Source organism: Pithys albifrons, chromosome 1 (assembly GCF_047495875.1).
Source record: "Pithys albifrons albifrons isolate INPA30051 chromosome 1, PitAlb_v1, whole genome shotgun sequence".
Classification (NCBI taxonomy): domain Eukaryota; kingdom Metazoa; phylum Chordata; class Aves; order Passeriformes; family Thamnophilidae; genus Pithys; species Pithys albifrons.
The window spans coordinates 97,405,292-97,426,428 of NC_092458.1; the positions used below are offsets into that span (position 1 = coordinate 97,405,292).

The 21,137-nt window shown below is 40.9% G+C and overlaps 1 protein-coding gene across 10 annotated transcripts in view; it reads left to right on the top strand.

Annotated features, from left to right (window-relative positions):
• Nucleotides 1-21,137, top strand: part of BBX (BBX high mobility group box domain containing) — a 166,625-nt gene that overhangs the window by 31,910 nt on the left and 113,578 nt on the right. For 3 of the 10 annotated variants that reach the window (XM_071561743.1, XM_071561762.1, XM_071561752.1), the window contains exons 1-2: nt 3,027-3,041; nt 3,142-3,225. The exons of 5 other annotated variants lie outside the window; for them this stretch is intronic. The gene's annotated coding sequence lies outside the window, so the exon portion shown is untranslated. Of the gene's footprint in view, nt 1-3,026; nt 3,042-3,141; nt 3,226-5,288; nt 5,309-21,137 lie in introns of those variants that run through there. 2 more of the 10 variants (XM_071561702.1, XM_071561722.1) reach the window with 2 other exon arrangements.

The following is a 21,137-nucleotide window of genomic DNA, read 5'->3' on the forward strand; positions in this document are numbered from 1 at the left end:
GCAAAATAAATAATAGCCAGTTACTTAAAAAGATGGGAGAAAGGGTTCTATTTTCTTACTAAATTAAGATAGACTGAAGTAAAAGATGTGCCATTGTTGTTCAAGATGTATATTACTGAAGTTAATGATGTACCTTAAATGATTTGATAGCTAGCCTCATAAATTAGTTAATGATATTTATTGACTACTAGAAATACTCTTTGTTAAAAAAAAAAAAAAGAAAGAAAGGACTTCTGGTGTTTTCGAGGTTGCTGGAATAAATTGTCCTTGTCTGTCATGTCAAGAGTGCCAGGGATTGCTCTTCTGTATCTAATGAAATACTCTCTTTTGCACGTGTGCTTGAACTGAAGAAGTAGAGCAAAAGGCGGAGTACGCTGTACTCTGTAGCAAAGGTATACCTGTCCAATATTTGTGAGAACTGAGAAGTGCCTTTTCAAAACTGAGTATCAGTTGAAAAGCAGGAGGAAAACAGTGCTCGTTGTAGAATCTGTCTTCTATAAGGCAGGTAGTAAACAGCTCCTCTGAAATACACAGACTAACCCTGGGATTGGAAGTGGGCTTGTGAGCTCATTTATCTCAGGTGTGGTGGACTCCCAGAGCTGTGAGTGCTGCTGTGCAAGTGTTGGTTTTGATTTGAAGAGAAGCCCAGGCATATATGTAACAATAATTATGTTGGAAAAGCTATGGGAATATCCTTGCTGTTGCTTCTTAAGTGGTTAACTCTTAAGAGAACAACTCTTACCTGTATTTCCACGCTGTCTGCTGTTGGTGCACACACCACCCCTAGCACAATAATCCCGTGCAGATTTTGTGGATTCTTGGTTTTATGCTCACTAAATCCGTTCAGAGTGTAGAAATCACAGTCCCGGTTCTGATAGAATTCTGGCTTTAAACTATGTTTTCTTACTAAGGAAGCAGCTGTATGTCACTCCAGTGCTAATGGTTTCTCCAAAAAGAATTATTAAGTTTTTCTGGGAATGAAACTAGTGTCTCAATGTTATGAATGAAAAAGGGTTAAAGCTGCCAAACTACAGGGACACGGACATCAGTGCAAAACTGGCAAAAAAGGTGAATCTGATGGTTGCTGCTCATACGCTGGCTGGCCTGGCCTGCATGCTGAGATTTGGGCTGCCTTTATTTCCTTGTGCCTATTTCAGTGTTGCTGCAGCACCAGAAGACACTGCTGCAATGAGGCTTTGCACCCACTCGGTCGGAGCTGACTGCTCCATCAGACGAGCTGTAGATAGGGATGAATGTCTGCATCAGTGACCTTCAGCTTACAGCCTGAGGAGTTAATGTAACTGCAGTCACCAAAGGTAGGCTGTGAACTGGGAAGGCTGAAGACAAAGGAATGGGTCCTGTCCACCCTTTCTTGGAAATGAGGCCATCCGGCTCTGCAGAGAGGTGGAGAGAGAGGTGGGATTATATTTCCATTTGTCTGCAAACTGAGTATAGGACATACTATGAAACAGTGTCAAAAAGTGAACAAGCCACAGTGAATTTCAAAGTAGTCATTAAATACTTTCTTAGAAGTTGCTGGTTTTCCCAATGTGATCTTCCAAATGTGAGCTAGATGTGCTACAGGTTTCTGTGTTCAGCACACAAGAGAAAAAATTTGAAAGAAGTGGTAAAAATTGGTTGGCCACCTTGCCTCTATCAGTGTAATGTAGAGGACATGAGACAGGATTTTCAAAAATGTAAGAACTTGGCTGAAACTGATTTACTGGTTTTTGTCATGTGTCTGTTCTGTACCTACCAGTACCAAATACTGCAAATCTTGCTGTGCAGAGCTAATGGGGCAAAACACTGAGACCTGAAAGACTGCAATACCAAGTGTCTTAACCATGCATAGTATTACTGCTTATTTCCATGGTCTTATTAGGAAAACCCTAAACGCAGAGCAATCATCTGCTTTTGACTGAGAAGTGTAGATCAGATCCTGACTGTGTGAGTGGTAGGAAGACCCACTGGCATGCTGTTTCCCATAATGTGTTTTAATTATTCTTTGGAAACATTGGCTGATGGCTCTCAGGATAGTCAGTACACATTGCCTTGTAATTTTTTAGCTTACCTTGATACTTTGTTTTCCGAGCTGACATTTCTTTAAAGGTTATGTATCACTGGTTTCTGTGGGATTTGTAGTCTAATAACACAAACAAAAACGTTGCTTCTGAGGAACTTGGGGCAGCACGGCAAGCAGCAAGTGCATTTGCACTCTTGCACAGGCCAGGAGGGCAGGGAGGGTGCCCTGCACCGCAGGAGCTGAATCAGCCCTCCCTGGGAGGGAAACAACTCCTGCGGGAAGCAATCTCCCCTGGTCTGCCTGCCCTTGGTGGGGCCTACTCTGTGTTCCTGGGAGAGAAAGTTCTTACAGGGTGGGAGGTGCTGTTGTTGAGTTAAAGCCCTGCTTGGTGTCAGCGTGAATTTTAGCAGGAAAAGCCTCAGTTCTTTAAGCTGTTTCTCTAAAGAATACCCCTCTCCTTTCTTTTTTATTTTTTTTTAACTTTATCGAAGGAAGTTAGTTACACACTAAACATGCAATAGGAGGTTCCCCCAGCTGCAAGAGCAGGACGTGCCGTTTCAGACTGGCTCATGTGTGAAAGTGGGCTCAGTGTGGCACCCATGGCAACCCTTGCCCAGGCCAGAGTGAGCAGGGAAGGGTCCACGGGCACTTCGGGGCTGGATGCTGGTGGTGGCAGCAGGGAATGCAGTGTGGGTGGGGGCCGGGGACCTGTGCAGTGAGTGCCGTGTGCGGGGCACACACCAGCGCTGACGTGGGCCTGTGCAGTGGCCATGTGCCTGGGGAAGGGGTGCTGTTGTCCTCTGCGTCAGCTGTAACACTGGTATTTCAGTAATGCGGTGGTGTTGGGTCATGCTGCCAAAACCAAGCTATAAGCAGCGAGTCTTTGCTCCACTTCTACTCCCTCCATGCCTCTGCTCCGCCCCGTCTGTGCTCCCTGCGCTGCTGAGATCAGCTTCCTGCTTTTCATTCTCCTCGAAACAACGCTGCTACTCCTCCCCTGAAAGAGTTACTTTCATCGGTCTGTAGTTAATTTTTATGGGTGGCTGCGGGCTGTGTTTCTGACTGGCAAACGCAGCAGGCTGGAAAAGCGGTATCATGGTGATTTTGTTCTGTTGCAGCACACCAGGGCTGTAGGCAGGATGGTAGACTGCTGCACCGAAAACATTTCTGTGCCAGCTCTGTGACCATGGAAGGCTAAAGAGGTGAGTGCCGGTTTTATCTCCTGTAGGTCCAGGGAGTTGTTGGAGGAGGAACCATGAGTTACATCCTACTCAGGCTGAGTAACAAGAAACGAGCAATTATGTTGTTATGATCCCTGATTAGATAGTTTTGCTCCTACTGTAATGGAGTATACTCAGGAAATGAGGTATTGAAGGTCTGTAGTCAATGAAAGTTTATAGTATGTAAATTCCTGGGTTTTTTCATTGAAAAGTGTAGATAGATATGACATAAATATAACCATAAAGGACAGGTAATAAAGGTGAAGTTCACTCCAAACAACTTACAATAGAAAAAGTGCTCAGTTTGTTTCAGGACTTTGAGATGCATTGAGCAATGCCAGAGAAGAAACTTTACACCAGTTTAGTAATGTGTGGATCTAGAACAATGTGATCTATTTGAGGGAGTGACGTGATATTATATGAGAAAATAAAATTACAGAAATGAGAAATAAAAAAGGCAAAAAAATCGTTTTTATAGTTGCCTTCCTCAGAAAGGAAGCCGGGTTGGTTGAGAGAAAACAGTGTTTGGAAGAATATCTCAATTGCAATGAACAGGCAACTTCTATGGAAAGGCATCTTCTTGCATTGTTACAATTCTTTTTTTTTCTTTTAATTATTTTTCTTTATGGAGTGAAAAGTGTAAATACCACAGGTTCATTTATCAACTTTCAGCTTTTTAAAGACGCGAGCACCATTCTGTATTCCTTCTAATGGAGCTCTAAAATGACATAACTGGTAGCAGGTTACACAAATACTCTGTGTTGGGGTATTCTGCTTTTGCTGCCTTCTCAGTACTGTCTGCTAACAGATTGATGGGATGACTTGATTCATTCTGCACATGATGCTGTGAGTGATTTTGCAGAGGACTCCTCATAAGAAGCCACTCCACACATGTAGCTCTGGTGGTCCAGCCAGGCATTGGCTGCTGCTGTCACAGCTGCAGGGCACTGATGCAGGTCTGAGCAGCTCCTGAGGTGACAGGGGACAGTAGGAAGAAATCAAAGATCTTGATCAGGATCATGGGAGATTTAATGTATCCCAGGCTCTGAGGGCTGAGCAGAATTGCTTGTGCTCTTGATCCAGACCAGAGTGTGTGCTTCGAATAGCTGTATTCTTGCTGCCAGGTTTTAATTTATTGGTTCTGCTATAAAATGAAAGAAATATGCCCTTTAATTAGTTCTTATGGTGACATTCTACAGTAGCTTTGCTGAAAGCAGTTCTGGGGAAGCATTTCAAAGTTTGATGCATTTTGATTGAAAATGAGAGAGGTACAGTAAATTAGAAATTGGGGTTTGATTTCTGGTGATATTTTTTTTTATGACTGACCTTCCTTTTTGCATTGCTGGAAGTTAGCTCTGTTTTTTTCCAGCAGCCTTCTGGTACCTAAAGGGGTCTTTTGGGAAGGCTAGAGAGGGGCATTTGACACAGGCCGGTAGTGATATGGTGCATGGGCTTAAACTGAAATAGGGTAGATTTAGATTAGATATTAGGAAGAAGTTCTTTACTGTGGGGGTGGTGAGGCACTGGCACAGGTTGCCCTGAGGTGTTGTGGACTCTCCATCCCTGGAAGTGTTCAAGACCAGGCTGGACAGGGCTCTGAGTAACATGGTCTAGTGCAAAGTGTCCCTGCCCATGGCAAGAGTGTTGGAACTAGATAATCTTTCCTTCCAACCTAAACCATTCTATGCTTCTATGATTCTTTCAGCTTAGGGCAAACAGAAGGGTGTTTTCACAAGAGTGTTGTACTACTGCTTCACACTAATGGCTTGTAGTTGAGCAGCTTTGTAGGTAAATGTGTAAGGCCAAAATAAAAACAACAAGCCACTTCTATGGCCTAGTTTGTGACCTCCACTTGAGCAGTGGTGAAGTGTTGTATAGGAAGTAATAATAAAACTTCCAGTCACGTGTGGCCTCACATCTTTTGTATTTCGTTTCAGGTGCTGGGCATGTAGCACTGCATGGTTTTGCCTAAATGCAGTCTGTAAATTCATTGCTCCTAGATCTACTTCTTGGTATAGATTTCTGCTCAAGAAATTAACCCTGTGTTAAGCCATTACTCTGAGGGGTAAAACCATAGCTAAACAAATTTTATGTATTGTGCATATCAGTGCATGAGAAAGATGATGCAAGCCTGTTTGTCGACTCTAAAGATAATTCTAAATGCTAATGTTTCCACAAGAAATAAGTGTTAAATGTGCTTACCCTGTAGATGGAAATATATTTCCTATGTGGGCCCAAGTATCCAACTCTTACTTGCCAGTTTACTACGTTTTCACTTGCATTCTGGCAATAAAGAAACTGTATAGCACTGAGTACATGGGTATAATGTTAAACATCAAACCCAACAGCTGCTGGACTGTTTTCTTCAGTTTGTACTTGTTTTCAGCATTTAAATTCTGATTGATAGGAGGCTGCTGTAAAAAAGCCAGCCTGTATCAGTAGAATCAAGGGTTCCTACCAGTGGCTCTACATGTTGTGCTTGTAACTGATTTTCCAGCCTTGCTGACAGCTGAAGTCCAGGTGTTTGCTACTTCTCTATTAAATTTTGGCTTTCTGTTAACTTGTGGAAATTTGTTAATTTATTTTGGAGTGCATCAAATGGGAATGGAAACTTCTGTCTGAAAGTTGGATCCTTCCTTGCTGGAGGGATCACAAGGGTAGTTCTCTGTATTGTAGGCACGAAGAGAAGAGTGAAGGGTATGATTCCCAGAGTGTTTTTTCACCTTCAGTTCACTGCACGTCTAATGTTGACCCCATCTTCAGCATAGATAGAAGATACACACATTATTGGAACTACAGCTCGCTGACAAAGAAGTGGAATAAGGCTTTTTTGGCAGGTGTAATTGTGAGGCACTGTCACTGAAAGAAACAGTCCAAGCCTCAGACACTTGCATCCTACCTCACGGGGCCATGCTAGCATTTTTGTAATTGTGTAGTGAACTGGACTGGAGGACTGATTATTGCTAAAATTAATGTATTTTATTAGCTTAACTCCTTCTGCCCAATAAAGACCAACATTGGGTGGATGGTATATTGTGTTGTGAATCATACTGGAGAACTGAACAGCTCTGTTGCCCCAAAAATTGGGTTCAGGAGTGGGTGGGTAGTAGAAGCAGGACAGGGGACACAACTGCTTTTGGCTTCAGAGCTGGCTTATGCTTACTGCTTATCAAGCTGGAGTCTTCAGGGCAGGCTAAGTAAAGTGCAAGATGAGGAGAACATCTCCAGAAACAGACCACTACAGTCTGCTTCTTCTGCTTGGTACTTATATGTGTCTTCTAAACATGGTTTTGCAGTCTGGGTAATTTGCAGAGTAGGTACCATCAGTTAGTTACCGATGTGAAGATAACATGTCTTAATTGTGTTGTTGCTTTTATCTTTCTCCTGTGATCCTTTCTGCAGTGGATGATGCCTTGCACAGGTTCCTTCTGTGGGACCCAGCAGGCATGCTACATGGCAGGCTCTTACTAAAAGTTGTGTGGGGCTTTCCGTAAGTGTGTTGATAGGTGATTTTAACAAGATAGTTCTATCTAGATGCAGAATACCAGTTTATTACAGTTTGAAGGTGCTAGTTAAATTTCTAAGTCTGGAAGTAGTGGTGTAAATTACTAATATGATCGTTCCTCAAAACTTTTTTCCTGTGTAGTGGACTACCTGAAAAAGAGAATGCTTCTCTTCCAATAGCCTGTAAGAGGAGTATGTATCCCTGGCCAGTACGACCATATTTTTCGGTTTATTTTTTACATATCAGGGTGATTGTAGTTACTTGTGTATGATTTATGGAGTTCAGAAAGGTTTTTTTAGTGGTTTTCAAGTTTTTGTTATATGTCAGGTGCTGGCAAAACCAGCAACAAGTACTTCTACATGAATTCACTGGGACTGTGTTTTGACCACGGTGGTCAAATGTTACATCCCAAGATCCTGTTTTGAGATTTGCCCATGTCGACCCATGCATTTGTTTAGGGCCTTCTTACCTTCTGTGAGACTCGTTGCAAGTACAGAAATCTGTGCTAGTGGATTTTGACAATGAATTAAAGGATTGATGTTCACTTTGCTTGGAAGTTGCTCAAATAGTATGGAGTTGAAAATACCATCTCTGCTCCTTCTCTTGCCCTGTGAAAGTAAACTGAAACCCCATAGCAAAATGCGGCACACTGAGTCGTCCGATTTTTGAAAAATATTTTATTAGAGTACTGTAAGCTACAAAATTATACTGATCAATAAAAACTTTATACAAACAAAAAATTCTGTTTGTGGAAGAGTAACAAAAGGAATGGTGGTTTCAGGATGAGAAAAAATACTGACTTGAATATTCCTACCAGGCTTGCATAGTTTTTATAAAGGCAAAAGTATTGAAAGAGCTACCTAGAAACCCAAGGATAAAAAATATTTATAAAATTCACAGATTTGTTTGATTTTATCTTTCTTTAGAAGGGAAAAATAAGGCTCTCTATTTTAGCTGTAAATGGAGAAGGTGCTTATTAAGAGTAAACCAGAAGAATAAAGCTTTCTTTGTTGGGCAAATTATGGCAAAATACAAGGGCCCTAATACCTCCACAACTGATGCAGCTGGGCCATGACCATGTCCTGTAAATGCACGGCTTCTGCTGGCGAGGATACAGGTGGTGCCCCTGTTGCAGCACCTTGTTACAATGTTGTGTCCACCCTCCTCATGTACCGAGTGTAACAGCAGCAGCGTTTTGCTTGGACTTCTGTGTGGGTGATCCTGGGAAGCACAGTCACAGCCGTGGAGAGACAGTGCAGGGAGCTGAGGTGCTATGCTGCCTCGGGACATCCTTCCCTGATGGCCACCTAACCCGAGTTAAAACCCTGGCAGTATCTGAGACTTTTCAGATGTGAAACTTGAGTGTGAAAGGACATGTTTTTTGTAGTGTGAGCTATTGCTTTACAGGGTACTTTTTTTCAAAAGCAGCCCCCAAAAGTTTTTCTGCTAACCAGAGAAACTTGTGTGCCTCAGTTGAAGATGAGCAGGATCTGGTGTGGGAGAACACTACTCAAAATGGATCCCTTCCTTTTTTTCTGTTAAATCATTACTGTATAGTCAAATGCTTTTTATGATATCAGGAGGTTAAAATATTTTCAAATTAAAGGGATATCTTTATGTAGATGTTCAAACAAAATGTTTGTTTCCCAAACAAATTCAAAAGTGAAACTGTCTGTAGGAAAAATGAAAATAATTTGAGTTTTCCTGTTCCAAGCTGGCTACAAGAATGTGTGTGTGTGTGTGGGGGGGGGTTAAGTCTAAAGTTATAGTAATGTACTGTACTTGGCTAAATTACTTTGGTTTTGTAACTGATGCCACCCCTTGAAGCTTGTAGTATGTAGAGTAACTCAGACGTAGCAAACAGATGTGTAAACACCTGGAAGTTTCTTAAGTAAAAATGCAAGCAAATTCCATGTGGCATTGTGTGTATTTACAAAAATCTCAGCAGCATTTTGGTGGAACTCACTCAAGAAGCAGGTTCTTGCTAGTCAGGGGCAATAGAGTTACTAGATTTCAGCTATTTCCTTCTTACTTCAAGACTTCCATAGGCAGGCAGCTAGCCAGGGAAAATATAAACTGGTGTATTCTAACAACACAACTGAGCCCTTCCCATCTGTGACAGTGTTCATGGTTTATTCAAAATGCTGTCAGGAATAAGACTCTGGTTGAGGTTTTCTGAATTAGATGCTGGACTTCCACTAAATGTGTGACTTTGTATCCCTGCTCTGTGAATTCTGAATCTGTACCTGGAAGTGTTTGCTGCAGGTACTGACATCTGCTTTCTGGTGGACCTCTAGTGACACAAGGAATCCAAATTGATGTGTTGGTGAGGTGGTGGTTAGGCAGAGGAAAAAGAGGTACTTTCCAGATGAACTTTTATAATAAGTGAATATATTCTAAATATTATCATCAATTTACTCTGTTGCTTCTGACGAAATTTCCATCAATATGAGCTGACAAATGTACATAAAAGCAGATAAATCCTTTGCTCCTGGCAGTTCTGAGAGGTATGTCAGCTTGTTCTGCAGGTCCTTGAAGGAAGGCATCTTCAGTTGACTGAAGATTTAGCACATTTCTACTGAGTAATCAAGGGGCAGATAGAGGCTGTCGAAATGCTTAGGCTTCAATCAGTAACATGTTTAAGATGGTCAGCGTCCTTGATTTACACTTGGAAATAGTGAATTCTCAAAGGCTGTGCCATCTCTGGAAGATGAGCATAGTATGTTCCCTTTGTGAAACATCACAGGGGGGCAGGGGAGGAGGCAGCTACCCAGCCAGCCAAAGTTCCCGGGTAGTCTGTAGTAAGACCCCTAGGAAAGGCAAGTTGTGGCTGTCTTTCGGGGTGATAAAAGCCTGGTCAATATAATAAACCATTTATCAAAAGGAAGTATGTCAACCCAGGTATTTGCAGCACTAACAAAGTACATGCGTTTTACAGGGTACCATACTTAGACTGATCTGCTTGGTAAGAAGGGGTGGAAACTGCAAAAGCAGCTTCCCATTTTAATTTTAGTGCACCAAGGGAGGTATTTAAAGAGTTGCTGTAGTATTTTGGAATTTCTTGTCTTTTTAAGTCTGCCACTAGGTTTTTTTTCCTGCATGGCAACTTTACAAACCAGTCTGCTGTGGGGTGTTTGCTTTTATCTTGCATGTACCTGCAAAAAAGTATGTACAGATACATACACACATAAAACCATACATGTGTGTCTGTATGAATATGTATGTGATACAAAAAGTGTGTGCATCATTTTTCTAATAACAGGACAAAATGGGCTTCAGTGACTATTCCTGATCCTCATTCACTCTTGCAGTTCACTGAAAATGTGGTGTGAGACAGAGCAGTGTGATTTGGCCTAACATGGTACTCGAGTAGACCTCTACTATTGTCTACCACTGATTTCATCAATGAAATTTTTTGGCGTGCTGTTTTAGACTAGTAGTGAACCCATTCTTTCATTGCTCTTATCAAAGAATATCTCATGTGTAAAATAAATGAAATAAAATTAGAGTGAATGAAATTTGTATGGAAGTCTTGAGTGGCATTACCTTCTGTATGATGCTGGCCACTTAAAGCTACAAAATATATCATACAAATTAGGCCTGTTTAAAAACTAGAGAAACAGGTCTAAGGTGTGCCTGTACAAACCTCTGAGTGCTGCAGAGCTGTTGTCTCACTTCCAGACACCTCTGTGACTGGGCCACTGAGCAGTGATGGCAAGAAACAGCTCTTGGTGATGGACTGACCTGAAAGGGTAAGGTGTCCTTACCTTACAGAAATAAATGTGTTTTGTAGTCGGTCCTATTGCAGGTCTTCTACATAAGGCAGATCTGACCAACATTTAATTTGTTAGACCTGTGAATCAAGGTGGACATGCTGTCTGCTGAGATCAGACAGCAGCTGAGCTAAATACCAGCTTTAAACATCTCTTTGGTGCTCATGCCTCATAATTTTGAAGGTATGTTCTCTGTTTAATTCTGACATTAAGGCTTGCAAGGATCATTTTTCTTTTCTGTGTTGGTATAGTTTTCCACCTTCAACTGAGCTGGAAATAGGTCGGAGCTCCTTAATCATACCATCCTGATAGTTTGCACTTTAATAGCGTTTTTCACTTGAATTATCCAAATGATGTATAGGATTGGTGAAAAAAGCTAGATGACACTTTTGTGACTGAGGTGATTGAGGTAGATAGAGGCTCTGAGTCACGGGGAGGTTGAGTATGAATTTAAGGAAGGCTTCTTGGTTTCCTTTAGAGGTCTGGAGAACCTGTATTTACTTATTTTAGGGATGGTGAGGGGAAGCTGCTGCTGCTGGAATTGAGTTACAAGATGGTAAACTTCATAGGAGGTTGTGTGAGGAGGATGTTATAAAATGGTGGGGGATATATGTGTATAATTAACACCTGATGCTCACTGTATTAGATTGACCTCTCATCAACAATGCAAAACATTTAAAAAGAAAATATGTAAATAGCAATCTCTTCTCTGTGGAGGAAGAGTAGCGGCATGTTTTTCCAGAGCCTGGAAGTAGTGTGGCACCAAAGTAATTTCCAGAAACAAAAATAAGCTTAGGGGGCAGTCTTGCCTAAGGTGTGTTCAGGTGCCTGCAATCCAGTCACTCAACAGGTAACAGAAATTAACAGAGTGAGAAAAATGATACTGAGCTGATTTCAAAACTAAGGTGTTCATATGAAAAATCAGTACCAATGTTTCACTTTTCTAATATAGTTGAAATGACTTCATTTGAAGAATGCATATTTGAGGTTTTCAAATAAAATTATACTGCCTTGTATTTCTGGAGCTTATCTGACTGAAGGTGTTGAACAGAGAACTGATAAAGATTACAGATTTTATGAAGCTTAGTAAGATTTTTATAGATGTTAATGCTATTCATCAAAGTGTGATTTTAACTCATACATGAAACACATGTTTAACATATTACGGTTCTCTCTGAGTTTTGCATGTTATTAGGTAGATGGTTCTTTCTTGACTGAGATACCTTACCTAAATATATAGAAACTTTGTCCAAACCTAAGCACAAGTTTGTGGCAGAGGAGGGATATGAGCAGGAGTGGGGTCATTTGGCTCAACGGTGCTGCTGCTGCTTAGCAATTTAATCCATGTCACTTGAACTGGTGCTTCACACAGGTAACAATGTTATTCAGGGAATGCTTGCCCACCCCTGAAGAGACACAGACAGCTGCATGTGGGTTAGAAACAGGCCAGCCACGTCTACTCCCAAGCATGTCTAAGGAGTAGGACAGAACTTTTATTTGTCCTTGACATAGGCCAGAAGTGGGAAACTAACGATTAGGACATGCTAGGGAACATGGACACAGAACGTCATGAACGTGGATGTAAGGACTGTATCACAATTCAGAGACTGGACCTGCAAGGGTTCTTGTCAGTGCTTTTTAAGGGATCAAAAACGATGTGTTGCCCTGACAGCTGGACTGCAGAAGCTGCGAGGCTGCAGGAATTGTCTGTGGCCACTAGATGACTCCTTCAGCCTGCTGGTAGATAAACTCAGAGTGGAAAAAAAGCTGTGAAGAGCTGGTATGGGAAGGAGAGGAAGGAGAGGGTTGTTCTGGGTCTGTTTTGAGAGAGATGCATCAAAATAAACGGGTTGTGTTTCTCCCAACTCCTGGAAGTGTTAAAGTGGTTTTTAGTGAAGTAGTTATAGCATAATAAATGTCTACAGATCACTAATTTGTTGTGTTTGTTGATATGGACTTCAAAAGGATTTGCAGAAGAAAGGTCCAGACCTCCTTAAGGTCAGGCTGGATTCACTGAATGTGTGAAGAAACTAATTTTACAAAAGTTGTACTACTTGCTGTCTAGACTGCAAGTGATACCTGGTTTTATGTCAAGCTTTGTTGTTACAACTCTTACTTTACAAGCGTTCACGAAAACACTGAAAACTCCACCCAAACCAGCAGCAATTTAACGCTATCTTTGCTTCTTCTGTGCATCGTGTAGATTGGTGGGTGAAGCGCTTTAGCCTGGGGAAAATGTAAACAGATGCTATGGAAATTAAGGCCCAGACAGAATTCATACAAACTTGCTATAACTTTCATTGCATTTGCAGATGGTCCACTCCCCTTAGCATGCTCAGGATTAAATAATCCTCCTGTCATTTAGAGCTATTGTAAACAATGCATCAGTTTCATAAACATGTGTTTGACAGTGTCTGTACTAAGCAAGGTAATTAGGTGATGAGGTGTTTCCTGACATCTGTTTTTATTTCTGAGATATTTCTGAGACTCTTTGAGTCTGAGTGCTTCAGTGTTCATAGTAAGCATAGTACTAGTCCTGTTTTTAAACTTAATACACATTAAGAGTGTCATGTTCAGAAGTTTTCTTCACCTAGAGTTTTCGCTTTTCTCTCTGAAATACTTAAGACTTGTTGATAAGTCCAAAACCTTTTCTGAATTAACTTCCAGAAATGCAATTCTGGATTGAGTCTTTACAAACCAGGACTAGAATTTTCTTGACCCAAACCCATGTCTCTTTTCAGGGTTATGTTTACCCAGCAGCATACTGGGGTTTACTTCTTTGGATGTGTGACAAAGACATGATACAAAAGCATCTGTTGTATGAAATTTTCAGTTGCCTTCTACTTGTGCATATAGGATATGTAGGTAATACAGTTCTTTATATAAATATACAAACAACTCCTGTCTCTCATTTTCCAAATATACATACCTTGACATACATGCATAGGCATCCTTTGTTTTCTCCCTACCTTGTTTTCTGCCCTGAGACCCTATCTTTGAGATTTGTGTGTTTAAAAGCCATTTTGTAGCAATTTTAGACTGGTCTAAAGGGAAACTGCATGACCTGTAACTTTAGACTAATGAGGAGAAATACTGAAATAAGAATATTGTTTATTGGTATTTGCTTAAATAATTTACATCTTTCTTGCTGCTGCATCATCATTTTGTTAGTTACACTGAGTGTTCTGTTTAACTTGCTTTCTGAGATTTTGATGTTTTAAGCTGTTTACTTAAAAGCTATATTTCTAAGAGATGCCTTGCTTGGTTTAATTGAATGGTCAAGGAGGAAAGTTCAGGGGCAAGGCCAGGGGCAAAGCTAATCGCTGTCTATTTAAACTTGGTTTGGGTTTAGCATATTAGTATTCAGTGCATTAATCTCTTATGTGCTGCAAGAGAAATAAAATTGTGCAGCAGCATGTTAGTATCAGCCTAATAAAACATTAAAAAATTAAAGAAAAAATATCTAATCTTGTAGTTCTCATTAGTTTCTCACTCTGAAAAGTGTTTTATTGTTGGATTTATGCTACTTTGTCTGCTGCTGTCAGTGATGGTTGTAGATATGAATAGAAGGCAGCATGTAGCATGGATCAAAGTGAGGTGAATGAGCTGAATTGGAAATTCACCGTGCTTGAGCTAATCTGGCAGTGGAAATGACATGAGCGGCTTAATTTTATTTAGAGCTGTGTAAACGGAGAGGCATTTGTGTGTGTGGGTCCTGTCTGCCCCAGCCTCTGCCTACTCCCTCTTCTCGTTCTGGGCCCCAACTAATGTGTTGGGATGTACAGGTTATCAGCTTTGAGGGCATTGGCATTTCAGGAATTAGTTGGGCTGCTGCAGTAGTTGGGAGCACGAGGCACCACTGTATATTACATGTTCAGCTTCCTCTCTGAAGTGGCTGAGCTGAGTCAAGTGGCAGGGAAAAAGCTGAGCAAGACCTCCAGCTCCCAGGACTCAGTGTGCTTGCCTGCCTGCCTTCCGTGTCCACTGTCATCTGGTGACAGAACAGCCAGCCCCTTGGATATTTCTTTGTTCCAGCCCTTAATATATTCAATTTTTAGAATGGTTAATAGGCATACTTTGTAATGTTAGGTCTTGTTGTACAAAGACCCAGGGAAGGGAGTACTGAAAATTGTCAGGCAGAAACAGATAATGAGAGTTGCATTGTGTTTATTTAAGGAAGTGGAAGGATATGCCCACGTGGGTAGAGCCCTTCCCAAATCTTCGTTTGCGAAGCCCAGCCATGATGATTATTTAAGGAAGGGGAAAAAAAAACCCCAAACACCAAAACACAAAACAAACTCTTTCAGAGTCTGAGAAACTTTTCTGAATGAAGAGGAGAATTTTGTTTGAGACAAGGTTGTACAGCAGTTTTACTTAAACAAGTTACTGGATTTAGGATTAAGAAGGAAAGTTTCAGATATTTCTCCCCTACTTTTAACAGTTTTTGCCTCAAATGCAAGCATTTGATTATGAAGTAGGATTTAATTGTGAACTTGAAAGCCTGTTGAGGAATGTTTGCAGATGTCTCAAAAGGTTTGTCTTTTTCATTATGTGTTGAATTACATAATTGTCATCTGAATGTGTCTTAAGAGCTTTTAAAACTTTTCACTCATCCTGCAAAACCCCAGGATATTTTTATTCTCTAACCTAATATTTTGCAAAGTCTGTACCTGTATTACCACAGTCTAAAGCACAGGTACCATTGCATTAGAGCTTTCATGAAGTTTCTGTCAACTGGAGTCTTTCGCAGCACAGGTTTTAGAAGTCAGGTTTCATTTCCTCGTGCCAATATTGACACAGTTCTGAGACGGGTGTATTTAGCATTTGCTCTGAAGAGGGTATGTTCTTTGATGTGCATCCAGAAAATTGTTTTGGTGTGGGTGGGATTTCTATTGTACATGGGCACCGGGGTTCCCTCTAGGATTAGATTTCCTCATCCTCCCAAAGCTGCTTTGAGAAGAATGCTTTTTGTGCTGCTGAGAATTGGATTTGGCGTAAAAGCCTGTTCAGTGCATTGTGTACCAACTGCCTGGGCCACCCTAAGGTGCACAAGTAGTCATAGAATCATAGAATTGATTGGGTTGGAAAAGACCTCCAAGATCATTGAGTCCAACCCTTGGTCCAACTCTAGTCCATTTACTAGATCATGGCACTCAGCACCACGTCCAATCTGCGTTTAAAAATCTCTAGGGATGGTGAATCCACCACCTCTCTGGGCAGCCCATTCCAATGCCTGATTACTCTCTCTGGAAAGAATTTTTTTCTGATATCCAACTTAAATTTCCCCTGGCAGAGCTTAAGCCCATACCCCCTTGTCCTATTGCTGAGTGCCTCTGAGAAGAGACAGCCCCCACCTAGGCTAGAACTTCCCTTCAGGTAGTTCGACAGTGATGAGGTCACCTCTGAGCCTCCTCTTCTCCAGGCTAAACACCCCCAGCTCCCTCAGCCTCTCCCCACAGGGCTTGTGCTCCACTCCCTTCTCCAGCCTCGTTGCTCTTCTCTGGACTCGCTCCAGCACCTCAATATCCTTTCTGAACTGAGGGGCCCAGAACTGAACACAGTACTCAAGGTGTGGCCTCACCAACGCAGAGTACAGGGAAGGATCACTCCCTGGTCCTGCTGGCCACGCTATTTTTGATACAGGACAGGATCCCATTGGCCTCCCCTGCCAGGGTGACCAAATTCCTACCGTCTTCTTTACCCTTCCTGACTTTTAGAACAGAAAACCTATGGGAAAAGAGTACTGAGATACTTAAATAGCATTTATTAATCTTAATACCCTGTTTTAGGATGATACTAGTGCTAATTTCACTGGTTTATTGAGAATCATTTGATGTCATAATCTGTCTGTCTCCTTTCCAGCATCATATTTCCAGGTAATTTGCAACTGAACAATCTATTTATGGGTTGTGCCAATGCATCATGCTGGGTAAGATGCCACATCACTTTTTTCATGTGAAGTAAGGAGGATAATGAGTCTGTGTTTATTTAATAAAGCTTTGATTCCCTAACTGAGGTTGCAGCAGAAACTCCATATGAGATGGTACTGGAGACCTAAAAGTAACACCTCACACTGGCCAAGCTGGCAGCCAGAAGACTTTCTCAAGCAGTTTAAAGCCATAGATTGGGTCTGCAAAGAGATGGACTATTTGTATTAGAGTTTTTGCAGCCTGAGATGGTCACCTGATCCTGTGTGAAAGTGGAATCCTGATGGTAACTAGTTGAAATATGTGCTGAATTTCTAAAATGATTTCTGTTATTCCCTCTCAAATATAAAGGGGCAGCAAAACAGGCTTCTCACACAGTATTTGATACTTGTATATAATACCCATTACATCCTCATGATTGATGAATTATCTTGTGGTGTATTTCTGCGTCAAGCACTTTCTTTATATTTGGGAGAGATCTGTAACACTTTGGTTTGCAATAAAATACAAAATAAGATCCACTACTGTGATCACACAAACCTGTTAAGTGTTATTCATTAAAAATAAAATAGAACCCCACCTAAATAAAAGGGATCCCAAACCAAAACAAAAAAGAAATCCCTATCCCTAGATTGACTGTGCATAATTTTCTGCATACCACAGTTCTGCATTCATCCCTGACTTTCTGTTGTTGACCATCCATATTGCTGGTATGACTAAAATGTACTGAATAGTTTTCTTTACACTCTATTGTTGTTGTGTTACTGTTTTTTCACAACAACTGAATCTTACTGCAAATGCTTTGTAAATACGGTAACAATACATTCATTATTACGTAAGAAACAACTAATTACATATATACAGTGTTGGAGACTTAAAGTATCTCTTTTTTTGTCTAACAGACACATACATATAGATGAGGTAGAGCAAGGAAATTCAGGTGGAAACTTGAAGAGTTGTCTTGATACCACTTTGGCTATGCTGGTGTGGGCCTAAGGACTGGAACCGGGGATTGGAGTGTGTTTATCCAGAAAACATGTGTATGAGCAGTCCTACACTAATTTGTTTTGTTTCCTAAGTTTTATTTTAAAATCATCATTTTTATTTTAAATAGTTTAAATAGTAAAAAGATATTTGTGGCTTTTGCTTCTATCCCCAGCAAAAAACTGTTTTTGCTAACCATTCTGATAAAGTCTGTAACTGCATGATTACATAGCACTGGGGAATGAAGGAAAATACCATGCTGTTCTGCAAATACAGTCTACAAATACAGGTTAATGGTTAACTACATTTAAGCTCTGGAAATGACTGTATATTAATTACAGTTAATGATGAGATGATAGAAGCACATTGCCATGCAATGTGCTGGGAACATACTGTAACTTCAAAGTGTGCTGTTAGGAACAGGATTTGGGTATTACCTTGTCATTTTAAGACAGAAATACCATTGTTCACTGTGAAATCACTGAAGAGCCTTCATGGCCACATCTGATGCTGCTGTGCAGTCTCGTCTTCTTCAGTGAGCATTTAATTTATGTACCCCTAAAGAAAAATTAATCAGCTCCCATTTGAACTGCAGTAGAGCAGCCTGTCCAGCTGTGCAGTTTTCTGCCTGTGCTTGGCCCCAGAGTAGCACACAAAGCAAAGGTAGTTTCTCCTGATGTGTTTTTGGAACCACTTTGAAACTCGTCACTGTGAGAGTTGCCTTTAGGCAGCTCCCAGTGTGCTGTGTTTTGGCTTCTGCGTTTCTCTTGACTGCACAACTAGTTGTGATACTTAAGAGTGCCCTGTGTTCCCCTCTGACTCTCCTCTTTTGGGGCAGCCTCTGTGGAATCAGGATTTTTATAGACAGTTTTCCCTGCCTTCCTGCCCTAAAGTCAGAGGCTGACAGAAAAAAAGTTTCTCTCTGGATTCCTTTTTATCACAACAAAATTAATCTGTTCTTCATCCCATGGTCTTTATCCCTTTTTACAATACTACTACTATTATTATCTTTATAAAAGATTGCACCTTTTGCTGAAAGTCAAGAATCTAAAAAAAAAATTTCAGCTTGTATGACAGGGACTTTGGTGTGCAGCCCATCTCACCCAAGTTTCACAAGGTCAGCAGGAGTGCTGCAGCAAGTGGGAGCTCAGAAGTCACAGCTTCTTAACAGTCTTGACCCTGAGAATATTTACTTGGAGGCATAACTGCTCCACCAAAGCTCCCCTTCTGTTGCCCTCAGGGGTGATTTGTGTATCTGAAATGGAGCCCAAATATCAGCCTTTTGCAAGCTGGTGAAGGCAGGAAGGGGAGGCAGGGTGTAAATGCACACTTGTGAAGGGTGGCATTCATTTTCCTACCCCCAGGCTATTGACTGGCCATGCAGGTGGTCTGCCTGGCGTCCAGGTATTGCTGCAGAGGGTGGGCAAGCATATTGGGGGTCCCCAAGCATATTGGCAAGCCCTCGGGAACATCTCAGGTGCTCCAGCCCTTCTCGCATGCTCGCAGATCCTGATGGCTTGTGTCCCATTCTAAGTAGTTTGACTATTTCAGAGTAATGAAATTTTTACTGAATTGGCAAAATTGAAGTCTGTAAAGCAGTACATTTATTTAAAAAAATAACTTTTCTGAAGCTCTTAATTAAAATGCGTTAATTACTGAAATCATTATCAGGGTCATGACCAGCTGCTGCATCCATCTCCCAAGGCAGTCATGACTATCCAGTTTTCTTTAATATGCTGGGAATGTTCACAGTGTTGGAACTCATGCTAAGGAAGAGATGCAGGGCTAATGGATGGTAGTGATTGAGTTTATCTGTGTATGGGGTTGATGGAGGAGAAAACAAAATTCTCCTTCAGCCCTTTCAGGCTGCTTCAGTTCTCTGTCAACATTCCAGTTAATAATATTTTTTAAGAAACAGCTCTGTGCTACCTGTAAATACCTTTTATGAGGAGGGGAGAAAGTACTTACCTAGATGCTTTCAGTAATTACATGTTAATATAACCACTTATATCTCTGAGTAATTGTACAAAACAACTAAGCAACCAAGACATCAGCGTTCCTTAAAAAATTATAATAATTGTTTTTCATCCTTTGTAAATTTTATTGGTTTTTCAAGTGATTTGAAACTGGCCACTCACTGTTACGATAAAACTATTTTTGAGTAACTAAGCAGTGGATTTTTTACATCATAAAAAGCTACTCCTGCAGTGAATTTAAAGCTGCTTTCTGTTGCATGATATGGAAACAAATATATGTCTTGGCACTGGGGAGTAATCCCTGGCTGACTCCTAATCCTCCTTATTACTTCATTACTATGACTCTGCAGAAGAGTCAATAGGTGTTGTCCATTGTTTTCCAGAAAGCTGGAATAGGATGTATGTCATGGTTGCCAACTAGACATGTAATGGAGTAGAGCCCTTTGAACACCTCCAGTGTTGTGTTCAGTGAATTGTGACATGCAGCACTAAACATGACAAACTTCCCTAATTAGAATCCAGAATCTGGGAAGAACTGGGAAGTGGTGCCTACTGATTAGTACAGTTCCTTAAGGATTCCTGTGGAGGAAGATTTTCCTCATACAGGTGTCTTTGCAGAGGGTGGGCATTGTCACTGACCAGCATCCAAACAGTTTGGTTTTCATAGATCTAAATGGGAAAATCTTTTGGGAAAACTTCTAGACCCTTCACAGGGATGTGGGCTGCCTGTCTTCTTGCCAGCAAACTGCTGCCTGTTGCACAGTGAGATGATGCCCATCCCAGCATGCCTCCTTGTTATCGCTCCCAAATTTAGGTGAAGGCTGCCTCGAAAGTCCAGCGTTCACCTCTTTGGCATAATTTCTACAAACCTGAAGAGGAGGGATAGGACTGAAAATGTAACTGAAGGCACTCAGATTAAAAAAAGCACAAAGCATCCCAAACCTATACATTTATAGCAAATTTATTTAATCTGTGTGTGAAACTTGGTACCATAGTACAGTTTTAGTATTACATTCCTGAGATGAAACAGCAAAACCAACTAGGAATATTTTTTACCTTAAAACTTCCACAGCTTTGTTCTAAAACTCTTGTAAGTCTGTTTTTAAATACGTCTTTGTGGACTTGTAATCATATTTAGTATATCTTTTATTTCCTTAAGTGCAGCGCCTCTGATTTTGGGATAGAATCAGACTGGACAGGGGTTGTAAACAAGGCAACCTCCCTGTGAGACTCCCTGCTTTCCTTCAAATCAGTTTGTAACAGAAATCCTACTCTGGTGTTGTTTTGTAGTAAGACCATTTTCACTGTCAGAGCTGATATGCTGAAAATGTTTATGGATACAAACACACCAGATGTGTGCGTAGTCTTCTAAAATACACACAACAATAGGGGGTAAATGCAGAACTCCTGAAAAACAAGTTTTGTCTAAACTAACTAGGAAAAATAGGTTTTTCTCCAGTTGATTGCAAACATACTTTCGTGCTTTTCCAGATTCTTGGACCTACTAGGATCTCAGTTTTCACCTTTTTTTCCACTTTCCTTCTGTTGGAAGTCAGTTCAATAAAACTTGAAGAGGTAACTGTTAGGGCAACACTTCTGAGATTTTATTTATTTTTGTACACCAAGACAGATTAGACTGCGAAGCTGTTGCCTGATGCTTGAACAGCATGTTGGGGCTAAAATAGTTTCTTAATGCCAAATCACAGTGTGTACATAGATATTTTTAATA